Genomic DNA, 13606 nt, shown 5'->3' on the forward strand with positions numbered 1-13606 from the left:
AAATGTTCTCATATTTTTCAATTTTGTCATATTTTTGGCATATTTTCATTTTGAATTAAACATTTGGTAATATTTCTACAGCTAACAAAACTAAGTAGTTAGGATATCAGGATATCATATACAGATCGCATTTATGGCCCGATCCTTACGAAATTTTGCATGGGGATAAGATGAGGGTCAGAATAGAAGCCTACTCTTTTTGGAGATGATCGCCATATATTTAGGGGTTGAAATGGACCAAAAAAAAAAATGCAAAATTGTCGGTAGGTCGTAATTATCGCCCGATCCTTAGGCACATTTGAATGGGGGATACCGCACATTGCAAAAGCCAAGCAGTTGGTCATCCAAAAATATTCAATTTGTGAAATAGTTTTCCAACTTTTGAAGACAAAATACGAAAATGTACATTCCAGTGACTTTTTGGAGAATTCACAAATACAGGAAAGACGCACTTCTGACTATTTCGTTAACGCTGATTTCGTTGAAGATTTTAGTCAAATGTCTGTATCTCATATAGATGCGTTTCAGTTAAAAATCAATTATAAATGTTAATCTTTTGCCACTTCTGAGACATTATAGGTCTTTGGGAAATATTGGTTCCTGATCTAGGAAGACCATTTACGTGCAACATCTACCAATAAATTGGAAATGAGCAAATTAGTTTAAGTTACTATTATTCGAAAATTAGAGAACGAAACCTGATGGTTTTCTTTTATTATTTGTCACAATATCTTGTGGAATTCTGTCGAGTATTTCGCCTAATAAACTGTATGGTTTATTATAGTGTTGTAGGGTATTCAACAGTCGGTCCCGCTCGACTGTAGCCTTTGCTTACTTGTTTTTTTTTTTTTGATAATTACGGTGAAAGTCTAGCAGATTATGACAGTAGTACCAAAAAAGAAGACATGTGTATCGGCGTTTTCAAAGTTTACACAGGAAATTAACCAAAATAGAAGAAGCAAGTTCCCCCTCTTCCACACTTTTGGAAATTTGTGGATTAAAATTCCTCGGAATCCGTGGATTCTTGGTATATAGTGTCTTCGGCAATATTGTAGATAAAAATACCAGTACTATTTTGGAATATTTGTACTGTTAATTTAACATGTATCCGAGATAAAAACTTTCTTTATATTAATTTTTAGGGGAAAGTTTCAAAGTAGAAATAATTCTATTCCAAAATTTCATTGTGAGTCTCTTGACACAAAATGAAATGTGTGTACCTAAAATGTAGCATAAAACCATTAAACCATTATGATACCCTACACTATGCATATTTAGTAGAGCTTCCGTAACAAAATTATTTATATTAAAAATAAAAAAGTATCGGTCGGTGTTGCAGCAGATGTATACCCTCAGCCAATATTCGATTATTTAAAAATATTCGTTTCGGACCTAAATAAATATGATATAAATATTGCGACGTGCTAGGTTTGGACTGTGTTGTGTTAATGGAAATTTTGGGATGTACCAAGTCTTGAATATGAGCTTAATGGATATTCAAAATTTCGACCTTTTGTGGGGGAGGTACCAGAAGGGGTGGACAAATATTTTATAAGACTTAAATTTATTCAAAATGTTTACCCTTTATGGGGGAGGTACTTGATGGAGTGGACCGATATTATCCATTTTTGCACCTGACGTAGCACTGATAGAAACATTAGGATTTGGAAAGTTGGAGCCAACCCGGATTATCGCTTCTCTTTCCGTGCAGAAAAAACTTTTTTTTTGAAAATTTCGACCGTTTGTTGGGGAGGTACCAGAAGGAGTGGCCGATATGTTCCATCTTAACATCAGATCTTGGGTTTATAAAAATATTGTAATGTGTGAAATTTTAAGACAATCGCACTCTTACATCACATTTTATGAGAGTGTTAATTATTCAAAATTTTGACCATTTGTGGGGGAGGTACTTGATGGAGTTGACCGATATTGTCCATATTCATACCTGACCTAGCACTGACGCAATTATTAGGATTTGCAAAGTTGGAGCAAAATCCGATTATACTTTCTCTTTCTGTGCAAAAAATATATTTTTTGAAAATTTCGACGTTTTGTGGGGGAGGTACCAGAAGGAGTGGACCGATATTGCCTATCTCCGAACTCGATCTAAGTTTGACAAAAATATAACGATGTACCAAGTTTGGACCAAATCGGATGCTCCCTTCGAGAGTTATCGTGCGCACCAGCCAGCCAGACAGACCGACGGACGGACATCGCTAGATCGACTCCAAATGTTCTGAAACGGATTTGGTCCAAAGAGACTTAGGGTCTAAAACCGTTATTTCGACTAGGCACGTTTTGACCGTATCAAATGATATATACCCTCTGTAGCCATATGGCTGAGGGTATAATTAAACCTGAAATCGGATTACGGATATATGTGGGAGCAATGTCCAAATCGCAGCCGATCTCAATAAAATTTGGCAAGGGTATTTCCAAAGTCTAAAAGATATCTAGTACCAAATATCATTGTTGTCGAATGCAAATTACGGATGTGAGGAACTTAAACACCAAATCGGATGAAACATATACAGGGTGAGATGAAAAAACTGCAATCAAAGTCAGACTGCTATCATTTCTAATGCACTCGCCCAACAGCTGTTAAAATTATTCCAGCGACAGCTCATTATATTGTTTACAAGCGTGCAAAAGCATTTTGGTGAGATTTTTTCCAGAAAAAAAGTTATTCGCGATGGAATTCAAGCGTGATAGTGTGATTTCTTTATATTTGGCTGGAAAACCACAAGTGGCTATCGTTAGAGCATTTAAATATTAATAAATATTTTGTGTCTCGTACCATCGGTCGTTATCGTGATACTAGTAGCGTAACTCGACGTCAAGGAAGTGGACGGAAGAAAACAGCAACATCAGCAGAAAGGTTTCAAAAAGCAAATATGCGACTTGTTCGAAACCCGCGTCGCAGTGGTCGAAAAATGGCTCGTGAGATGAACATTTCGCAATATTTCATTCGGCAAATAATGGGCTCGGGGTAAAGCCATTGAAATTCCAAAAAGTGCACGAACTTACATCGCAACAGAAAGAATATAGACTCAAAAGAGCTAAAGAGTTGCTTCGCTTGGCCGAAAGTGGTGAACTGCCGAATTTGGTTTTCTCCGATGAGAAAACATTCGTTGTCCAGCAGTTTGTAAACAAACAAAATGATCGTGTTTACTTGCCAAATTGGTGCACCTTCGTTTGGCCACTAGAACTCAAGCGCCGGCCATTGTGATGGTGTGGGCCGCCATAACAGCCGATGGTGGATATCAGATCGTATTAATCGACCGTGGCATCAGAATAAATGCCGAATATTATCGCGAAATTATTCTGGAGGGTGTACTAAAGCCTTGGGTACGCAAACAGTTTGGCCGCAGACCTTAAATATTTCAACAAGACTCACTACCGCAGCACGCGCCACACAAGAATGGTTACAAAATGAGGTTCCTCGCTTTATTTCCAGTTCACAATGGCCACAAAAATCTCCGGATACCAATTCGTTGGACTATTGTGTCTGGAGTATAGAGGAGAGCAAGGTTGGCCCTAAAAAAACACCAAAGTGTTGATCACCTCAAAATACCGCAGAGCAACATTCGGGCAGCGTGTGACGATTTCATTGGCCGTTTGAAGGTCATAATTCGTGGCACAGGTGACCAATTCTAACAATATAAACTTATTCTAAAATTAGATGCTATTTTCGACATTGTTTGCTTTCATTCAATGAAATTGAAAGAAAGATGTTGAAATTGTTGCGTTTGACTTTGTTGCAGTTTTTTATCTCACCCTGTATATTTCATAAGATTTATTATATTTAAATCTCCCAAAACCCTAATACATCTGTACTCCATAACAATGATATTCTGTATATATAAATATCAGGTACAGATCAGCAATGCCTCTACTGAATTTTCGGTTTGGATCGGTTCTGATTTAGAAATGGTTATCATAAATAATTGTATCCGATTTCAGGCTTATTGTGCAACAAATGAGTAATATTAGCCTAAATTGGATGGATTTTGGCACATACGACAGAACTCAGGCTAGTAGGTCAAATTTAGAGAAAATCTGATCAAAAGTAGCTATAGTTACCTATATATGTTTAATTCGATTTGATATTTAAGTTCCTCCACAGCCGTAATATGCACTACATAAAAATGATTTTCGGCTCAAGATATCAGATATTATTTAGAAATATAGAGGATATCGAGATTTGGAACATCCTAATTTACCTACCTACAAAGATTTACATTTCAATTTTGGCCCTTTTCACATAAAGTCATTTGTTATAATGCGCCCAGCGTTACAACAATGCCTTTTGCACTTCTCTTACTTTGTGGCATTAATGAAAATAGTGGCATTTGCTGCGGCAAAATAAAAATAATCGAATGCAAAATAAATAATGACGGTTTCATGCATTAAGAAGACATCCTACGCAATCAATTTCCGATAAGATAGATTGCCAAATTGCGATAAAAAGGGAACCCAATCACATTCGGCGGTGGCAGTGGGTTTCCTACTGTGCCCATTTGGTGTCTCAACGTCAACTTTCCGCTCATGCGCCGGGTTGGTGTTTGTGTGTCATGAAAATCATGATTGTTTTTTTGTTCGATAGCTAACTCGTTGGTTATTATTGAAACAAAAGCGGGTTCACATGAACGCCATGGTACTTTTTTTCATCAGGCAAGTCATTTAAGGTGTTCATGTGCGTATGGGTTTGAAATATTTAACATTGGGATTTATTATATTTTCACACATTCGATTTCAATGGGGAAATATTTGCTTAGATTGTAAATGAACGCATAACAGTGGAGATCGGTGGAAATGTTTAAAGGTGCATTTGTTAAATTTCGAAACAAATTTGTAACAAGAATTTTAGTTTTCTTTAATTATTGAGCTTCTATTCTTTTGAACTTGTGATCGTCATTTGAGACTAAACAAATCTTAGTCTTAGTATGTGTTATTATACCCTCCACATTCCGTTTGTAACATCCCTAAAAATTCATCGTAGGCCCCATAAAGTATATATATATTCATAATCAGCATATAATGTCCGTATGTCTGTTGAAACTATGATGAAGCTCACATTATTTGACGTAGAGCGTAAAAATTTAGCAGAACAATTTCTATGGGTGGGATGGTTCGTATTTGGTTGGAAAACGAGATATATCGCTACACGTTTTGATATAGTCCCCATATAAGGGTACCTCCCGACATTCCGTATTTTGATGGTTTTTGTCAAATTTTATAACGGATTTGTTTAAACGTTGGTATTTGTAGGTCATAATGGGCCCTAGTTCATGTGACGAAACATTGTATGTATAGGTCCACGTTTTGGTATAGCCCCCATATAACGGTACCTCCCGATATTCGGTATTTTGACGATTTTTGCCACATTTTCCCACGAATATGTCTAAAAATTGGTATTTGTGGGTCATAATGGGTTCTAATGATTCCTCTACCCAAAGGTGGAGGGTATTAAAAGTTCGGCCCGGGCGAACTTTATTATACTCTCCACCTTTAAAAGGAGGGTATATTAACTTTGTCATTCCGTTTGTAACATCCTTAAATATTCTTCGTAGACCGCATAAAGTATATATATTCATAATCAGCATAAAATTCTGAGTCGATTTAACGAAGTTCGCTGTTCTGTCTGTTGAAATCACGATACAGCCCACATTATTTGACGCAGAGCGCCAAAATTTAGCAGAGCTATTTGTATTGTATCTAGGATGGTTGGTATTGAAAATGAGATATATCGGTCCACGTTCTGGTATAGTCCCCATATAACGGTACCTTCCAATATTCGGTATTTTGATGATTTTTGACACATTTTTTCAAGAATTACTCTAAAAAAATTGGTGGTTGTAGATTATAGGTCCACGTTTTGGTATATCCCCCATATAACGATACCTCCCGACATTCGGTAATTTGATGATTTTTACCACATTTTTTTCACGGATTTGTCTGAAAATTGGTATTTGTAGTCATATTGGGTTCTAGCTCCGTTGGCGAAACATTGTATGTATAGGTCCATGATTTGATATAGCCCCCATATAACGGTAACGGTAGCCCCAATATTCGGTATTTTGATGGTTTTTGCCACATTTCTTCTAATGTTTCCTTTACCTTAAGGTGGAGGGTATTAAAAGTTCGGCTCGACCAAACTTAATTTTTTTACTTGTTTTTCAAATAACGTAGAACATTCAAAAACAAAAACCTACAGAACAGATTCCCTGCCATCCTGGTAAACATTGCCATCTTTCTTCACTAATAAACAAACGTTGTTTTCATAAAAACTAAAAAATTTTGCAACAACAAAAAAAAAATATAAAACAAAACCAGTAAGGAAAGCTCAAAAGTCGAGCGTCCCGACTATATGATACCCTACAGCACTATGCATATTTAGTAGAGCTCTCGTAAAAGAAAGGTTTATATTGGGCACTTTTAGCGCTATGGTACAAATATGATTATGATAGAGTGCATATTCCGAAAGTTTAAACACCAAATTGGATGAATCACATATATATGGAGCTAGACCTATAACTGAACCGATTTTCACCAAGTTTTAAATTTAAACTTCTAGAAGTGCAACTTTTCACTTACTTTGGGATGAAATTAGCCAATTGGTGCACAAGAAACCTAAATTCGGATGAAGATATATAGGGATGCTATATCCAAATCTGATCCGATCTTGATAAAAATTGAATAATGTATTGCTAGGCTGAATCTAATATCTGCTACCAAATATCACTTTTGTGGGTTGTATATTATGAATGTGAGGGACTTAAACACCAAATCGGATGAAACATATGTATGGGAGCTATAGCTATATCTGAACCGATTTCCACCAAACTTAAAGTACTTATTTCTATACCAAATTCATTCAAAGTGACAAAATTCAAACAATTTGGACTGATATTAGCCATTTGGTGAACAAGAAACCTAAAATCGGATGAAGATATGGGTGATGGGTGAGCTATATCCAAATCTGAACCGATCTTGATAAACTTTGAATCATATATTGCTGGGCTGATTCTAATATCTGGTACTAAATATCACTTTTGTGGGGTGTATATTACGAATGTGAGGGACTTAAGCACCAAAATAGGATGAAACATATATATGGGAGCTATAGCTATATCTGAACCGATTTTCACCAAATTTGAAGCACATGCTTGTAGGCTGAATTCGGTCGGATGTAGCAAAATTCACACTATTTGGACTGATATTAGCCATTTGGTGCCAAAGAAACCTAAAATCGGATGACGATATATATGGAAGCTTTATCTAAATTTGAACTGATTCTCACCAATTTCAACAGGGTTCGTCCTTGAGCCAAAAAAAAATGTTACTTAGAAAATTTCATCTCAATCGAATAATAAATGCTAAGTATCGCTGACTAGCCTAAGGGGGCAGGTTCCACCCTCTTTCATAATTTTGGAAATTTTCAGGTTAATCCCTGCATTTCAGGTGTATATTGTCGTTGGCAATATTGTATATAAAAATACCAGAAATATTTTGGCCGAAAACTTTAGCGCTCAGACCAGTCATATGGCTAGAGAGGGTATATATCATTTGATACGGTCAGAACGTGTCTAGTCGAAATAACGGTTTTAGACCCTAGGTCTCTTTGGTCCAAATCCGATCTAGCGATGTTCGTCCGTCCGACTGTCTATCTGGCTGGTGAACACGATAACTCTAGCGGGAGTATCCAATTTGGTCCAAACTTGACGCATCGTAATATTTTTGTCAAACTTAGATCGAGTTCGGAGATGGGCAATATTGGTCTATAATTTCCGGTACCTTATACGAAATTTTACAAAAAAAAAAAAAAAAAAAAAAAATCTGCACAAAAAGAGAAGCAGTAATCCGATTTTGCTCCAACTTTGCAAATCGTAATATTTGCATCAGTTCTAGGACAGGTGCAAAACAAAAAAAAAAATGAATTATAACGGTCCGCTCCATAAAGTACCTCCCCCACAAGGGATGAACATTTTAAATAATTGCAACTCTTATAAAATGTGATGTAAGAGTCCGATTGTAATAATCCCATTAAGCTCATAAAACGCGAAATTGCCATCCGATTCCATTTACACATACGATAACCATTTACACAAGATATGTTTCAAAGATGGCAGAAATTGGACCAGTCTTCTGTTACCCCACCCACAAAGGGTCAAAGCTTTGAATGACCAAAACGATTATAAAATCCGAAATGAGCATTCGGTTCTCTTCATATTTCACACATCTCATTATTTCCACTAACACCAGATCTGTGAAGATGGGATGTATCGGTCCACTCCTTCTGCTACCTCCCCCACAAAGGCTCAAAATTTTGAATATCCATGAAGCTCACAAAACGCGAAATTAACATCCCATTCCATTCCGACTTGGTACATCTCAATTCAGACTTGGTACATCTCAATACCAATACCATCAACCCAATATCTCTTATAAATATGGTAGAAATCAGAATATTTCTTCTGATACCTCCCCCACATAGGGTTCAAGATTTTGAAAAACAAAACGCTCAAAGAAGGCGAAATAAGCATTGAACTCTCTTCTAATTTCACACATATAAACACTTTTGCTAATACAAGATTTCTTGTGGCCGAACTTTGAATATCCTCCATCATTTGAAAGGAATTTGGAAATTTCCAAAAAATAAGATCCGTTAAAAGTTCTTTTAAAGTTTTAAAAATACCGACGATAGCCGTTATATTTGGGTCTATAAGCCATTGCCATATTCAAATTCGAAACCTGAAATTAACGGTGAATAATGTAGCTAAAATCACCAAAATATATAAGGGGGTACCGTTATATCGGAGCTATATGAAGACCTGGACCAGCATAGACAACTTTCTGTCACAGGCTGTAGTATCCATAACGAACTTCAAATACGACATCTCAAACAATTTCGGTGAGTACTGATATACGGGGCCTATACGAAGACCTGGACCTACATATACAATTTTCTGTCACAGACTGTAGTTCCCATTGCGAATTTGAAACTACCTCGGCGAATAATGACGCCAAAATCTTCAAAATACCGAATATCGGGAGGCACCGTTGTATGGGGGCTATACGAAGACGTGGACCTGTACAGATAATCTCCTATCATAGGCCCTGGCATCCATTACGAACATCAAATACCAAATTTGAAAGAATTCCGGTGAATAATGCTGAAATTATAAAAATACCGAATATCGGGAGGTACCGTTATATGAAGGCTATACCATAACGTGGACGAATTTTCATTACCAAAAGTCCTGCAGACATAACATACATTTGAGTAAAATTTTATCAATCTACTTTAATTCGTTCGGAAGCTAGAGTGATTTCCACAGACGGAGGGAAATCGCTAAATCGACATAAATTTTTATGCTGATCAAGAATATATATTCTTTGTGGGGTCTAAAATGTATATTTCGACGTGTTCCACCATAGTGTGGAGGGTATAAAAAGAACTAATATATGATGTGAATATCCTCCCCTGAATCGATTTCGACTAAATTTGCCGAGACATTTGTGCCTTTTCAATACGGTTTTGTATTACTAATTTGGTGCACAATTAACTTGAAATCGGATAATGATATGTATGGGAGTTACATCGAAATCTGAACCGATCTCGATAAATTTTGGCAAAAGTATTTCTGAGCTGTATTTGACATATTTCCCCGAATGTCGTTGTAACGGAATGCATATTACGGCTGTGGAGAACACATATAACAAATATAACAATAAAAGGTAAATCGGTCGAAGATATATATGGGAGCTATATCTAAATTTTGACCGATTATCTCCAATTTCAATAGAGTTCGTCCTTGGATCAAATAAATGATTTGTGACAATAATGCGACCTATACTTTGTTTACATAAATACATGGACAGGCGGATGGACCGACATGCACAGATCGACTCGAAACTATGGGTCTATCTCGTTTCTTTTTGCCCGTTACAAAGAAATGCACAAAGACATAATACCCTGACAACCTTGTGGTGTAGGAAATAAAAACATTATTATACCCTCCACCATAGTATGGAGACTATATTAAGTTTGTTACTCCGTTTATAACACCTCGAAATATACATTTTAGACCCCACAAAGTATATATATTCTTGATCAGCATAAAATTCTATGTCGATTTATCAATGTCCGTCCGTCTGTAGAAATCACTCTAGCTTCCGAACGAAATGAAGTTGGTTGATAACATTTTTCTCAAATGTGTATTATGTCTGCAAGACTTTTGGTATTGAAAAGGTCCACTTCTTCGTATAGCCTCCATATAACGGTATGTCCAGATATTCGGTATTTTGATGATTTCAGCGACATTATTTACCGGAATTGTTTCAAATTTGGTATTTGAAGTTCGTAATAGATACTACAGCTTAAAAAAGAAAATGGGCCATGTAGGTCCACTTCTTCGTATAGCCCCAATATGACGATACCCCCCGATATTCGGTAGTTTAATGATTTTAGCGACATTATTTACGGAATTGTTTCAATTTTGGTATTTGAAGTTCGTAATGGATACTACAGCTTATGACAGAAAATTGTCTGTGCAGGTCCACGTTTTATAACCCCCATGGTACCTCCCCATATTCGGTATTTTTATGACTTTAGCTACATTATAAACAGATTTTTTTTCAAGTTTCGCATTTGAATGTTATAATAGCTTCTGACAAGAGTTGCCTATGCAAGTCCACGTCGTCGTATATACCCTAATATACGGCTACATTCGGTATTTTTAAGATTTTAACAAAATTTTTTAACGTTTTTATTTTGTTTTTTTTTTTTTTTTGAAAATTGTTAAATTGGTGGAGGGTATTCAAAGTTCGGCCCGGCCGAACATACAGCTTTTTTACTTGTTTTTTTTTTTTTTAATTTTGGCCTTTTTTAGAGAATGTACCAGAAAGTGTCGCCCATGTTATCCCTTCTTCAAACTCCTTTGGGATTTACCAGATTTGGACGAAATTGGATACTCCCTTCGAGAGTTTTCGTGAACACAGACAGACAGAGGGGTGTACACGTCTAGACCGACTTTAAAAGTCCTGAAAGGGATATGTGTCTAAACCGTTATTTCAATGGGGACCTTTTTGGCTGCATCAAATGGTATATAACATTTCTCTGTTACCATGTGGCAGGGGGGTATAAAATATGAAGGGCTTTAAATTAAATGAAATTACAATTATTGTGTTCTAAAATTGGAATGGCTGATTTTATTGAATTTATTTTTTCTGTTTTGGTGGCCGCTTGGGAAGCAGTTACTTCCTATAACAAGTCCATGTTAAAATAACTGGCCGACTTACTTTAATGTAAACTTTTTCATTTCCTATGCTCAATTTCCCTGGGAGCCCAATGTACTTTTTCTTCGCCACTCAAAACCGTCTGACATGGGATAATACTGCGCATCCTGTTATCAAAAAAAAAAAGTATTTCCAAAAAAAAACGCATATCTGAAATCTGTGAGAATTACTGTAATTATTATATATTCATCCTACTCAATGTACATACGTACAATGTACAATATCATTTGCCACATTCAATGGCATGGCGTAAATGGAAATGCAGAAGTCATTGCTGAAGATGAACCAAAATGATAAGGATAACCAACCTGGTTGTGGCTAAGGCCACACATGATTTTTGTAAACCTTTTCCTTTGAAATTTTCGGGTTTCTCTAAGTGATTGTGTGTTAGTGAGTACATCTTACAGAGAAACCGATTGACTGTGGCTTAATCGCCTTCGGTGCGTAGTGTAACATTTTCATTTTTAATCTTGTCTTGCTGTCTTACAGCCAGAGATGTCGTTGTATGGAAGGATAGATTTTATGAACTAGTTAGGAAATATCAATTATTAGAAAATTTTTACATTTATATATAGAATTGTATTTAAAGATAACAAGTAAAAAAGCTGGGAGTTCGGCCGGGCCGAACTTTGAATACCCTCCGCCATTTGTAACGAATTTGACAATTCTCAAAAACAATGAAATCCTTTAAAAATTCTGTTAAAATCTTAAAAATACCGAATGTTGATATTATATTAGGGTCTATACGATGACATGGACCTGCATAGCTAACTTTTGTCATAAGCTATTACAATATTCAAATGCGAAACTTTAAAATATATCGGTGAATAATATAGCTAAAATCATCAAAATACGGAAGTATCCATTACGAACTTCAAATACCAAATTTAAAACAATTCCGGTAAATAATGTCGCTAAAATCATCAAAATACCGAATATCGGAAGGTACCGTTATATGGGGGCTATACGAAGACGTGGACCTGCACAAACAATTTTCTGTCATAGACTGTAGTATCCATTACGAACATCAAATGCCAAATTTGAAGCCACCCCTGTGAATAATTTCGAGTAAATTATAAAAAAATACCGAAAATAGAGGTGGTATACCAAAACGTGGACCTACATGACCAATTTTAATTACCAAAAGTCCTGTGGACGTAATATACATTTGGGTAAATTTTTATCAACCACCTTCATTTCATTCGGAAGCAAGGGTGATTTCCACAGACGAATTTTATGCTGATCAGGAATAGAATATATATACTTTGTGGGGTCTAAAATGTATATTTCGAGGTGTTACAAACGGAATGACAAACTTAATATACCCTCCATACTATGGTGGAGGGTATAAAAAAGTATTTAAAATCTTGATCTTGGCGCCTGAGCAGGGACTCGACAAAGAACAGAAAAGCGCCGGCCAAGATTTGTCGAGTGCTGACGTAGGACGAATTAAAGGCAAAGGCGTGTGGCATTGTCCGCAGACATATCCGTGTTCATCGAATAATTCGCCCCAGCGATTCTTTCGCTCCCTCTGCATCGTTCGCTTCCCTAGGATCGCTGTCGTCACCTAACCATCTATCCATATAATTTCCCTGCAGGAGAGGCCCGAAAACAAACAAGCAGGCAAACATTTAACCGATCCGAGAACCGCGAACGAAGAAAATAACCGTTTGTATATGAGCCGACAACGATCCAACCGAACCCGCCTCTTTAGTTAAACTAATTACGCAGGAGCCGATGAGTGCAATATAAAGCTTCTCGTCCCGATCTACACCCGAGCTCCCACCACTAGCTTGATCTGCACCAGCACTAGCCCAGCTGCATCGCATTATCTCTCTACCAAAACCGTGTACTTTACCATCGTCACCATATATCTCACTATACGAATATGCCAAACATATTTCACTCGTAAGTCCCAAAGCTGACCCTGCCAATGACTGAACGTACCTCAGCTCCTGAGAAGACTGATGTTATAAAAGATTACCATACGATTTAAACTTTAAAAAGCCAATACTGTCTTCTATTTTTAACTCTACTTTCATAATCTACTGTATTTCTTATATAATTATTTTTCGTGTTGCATAGTGCAATTCACTCCGATTTTTATGATGTACCATATTCCTAATATGTACTCTTTGCCATCGATATTTAGTAAGAAGGATCAAATACTGTCAACTGGCAATCTTGGTTGAGATCGATTCTAGTAAAGGCCTTCATAATTCATCGGTTCATAATAATTATGATTTCTCTACCACCAACATACACATGTTTCGGGAATCTCAACTAAGTATAAGGAGTGGTGTGG

The sequence above is a fragment of the Musca domestica genome, unplaced genomic scaffold (genome assembly GCF_030504385.1).
Source record: "Musca domestica strain aabys unplaced genomic scaffold, Musca_domestica.polishedcontigs.V.1.1 49, whole genome shotgun sequence".
NCBI lineage: Eukaryota > Metazoa > Arthropoda > Insecta > Diptera > Muscidae > Musca > Musca domestica.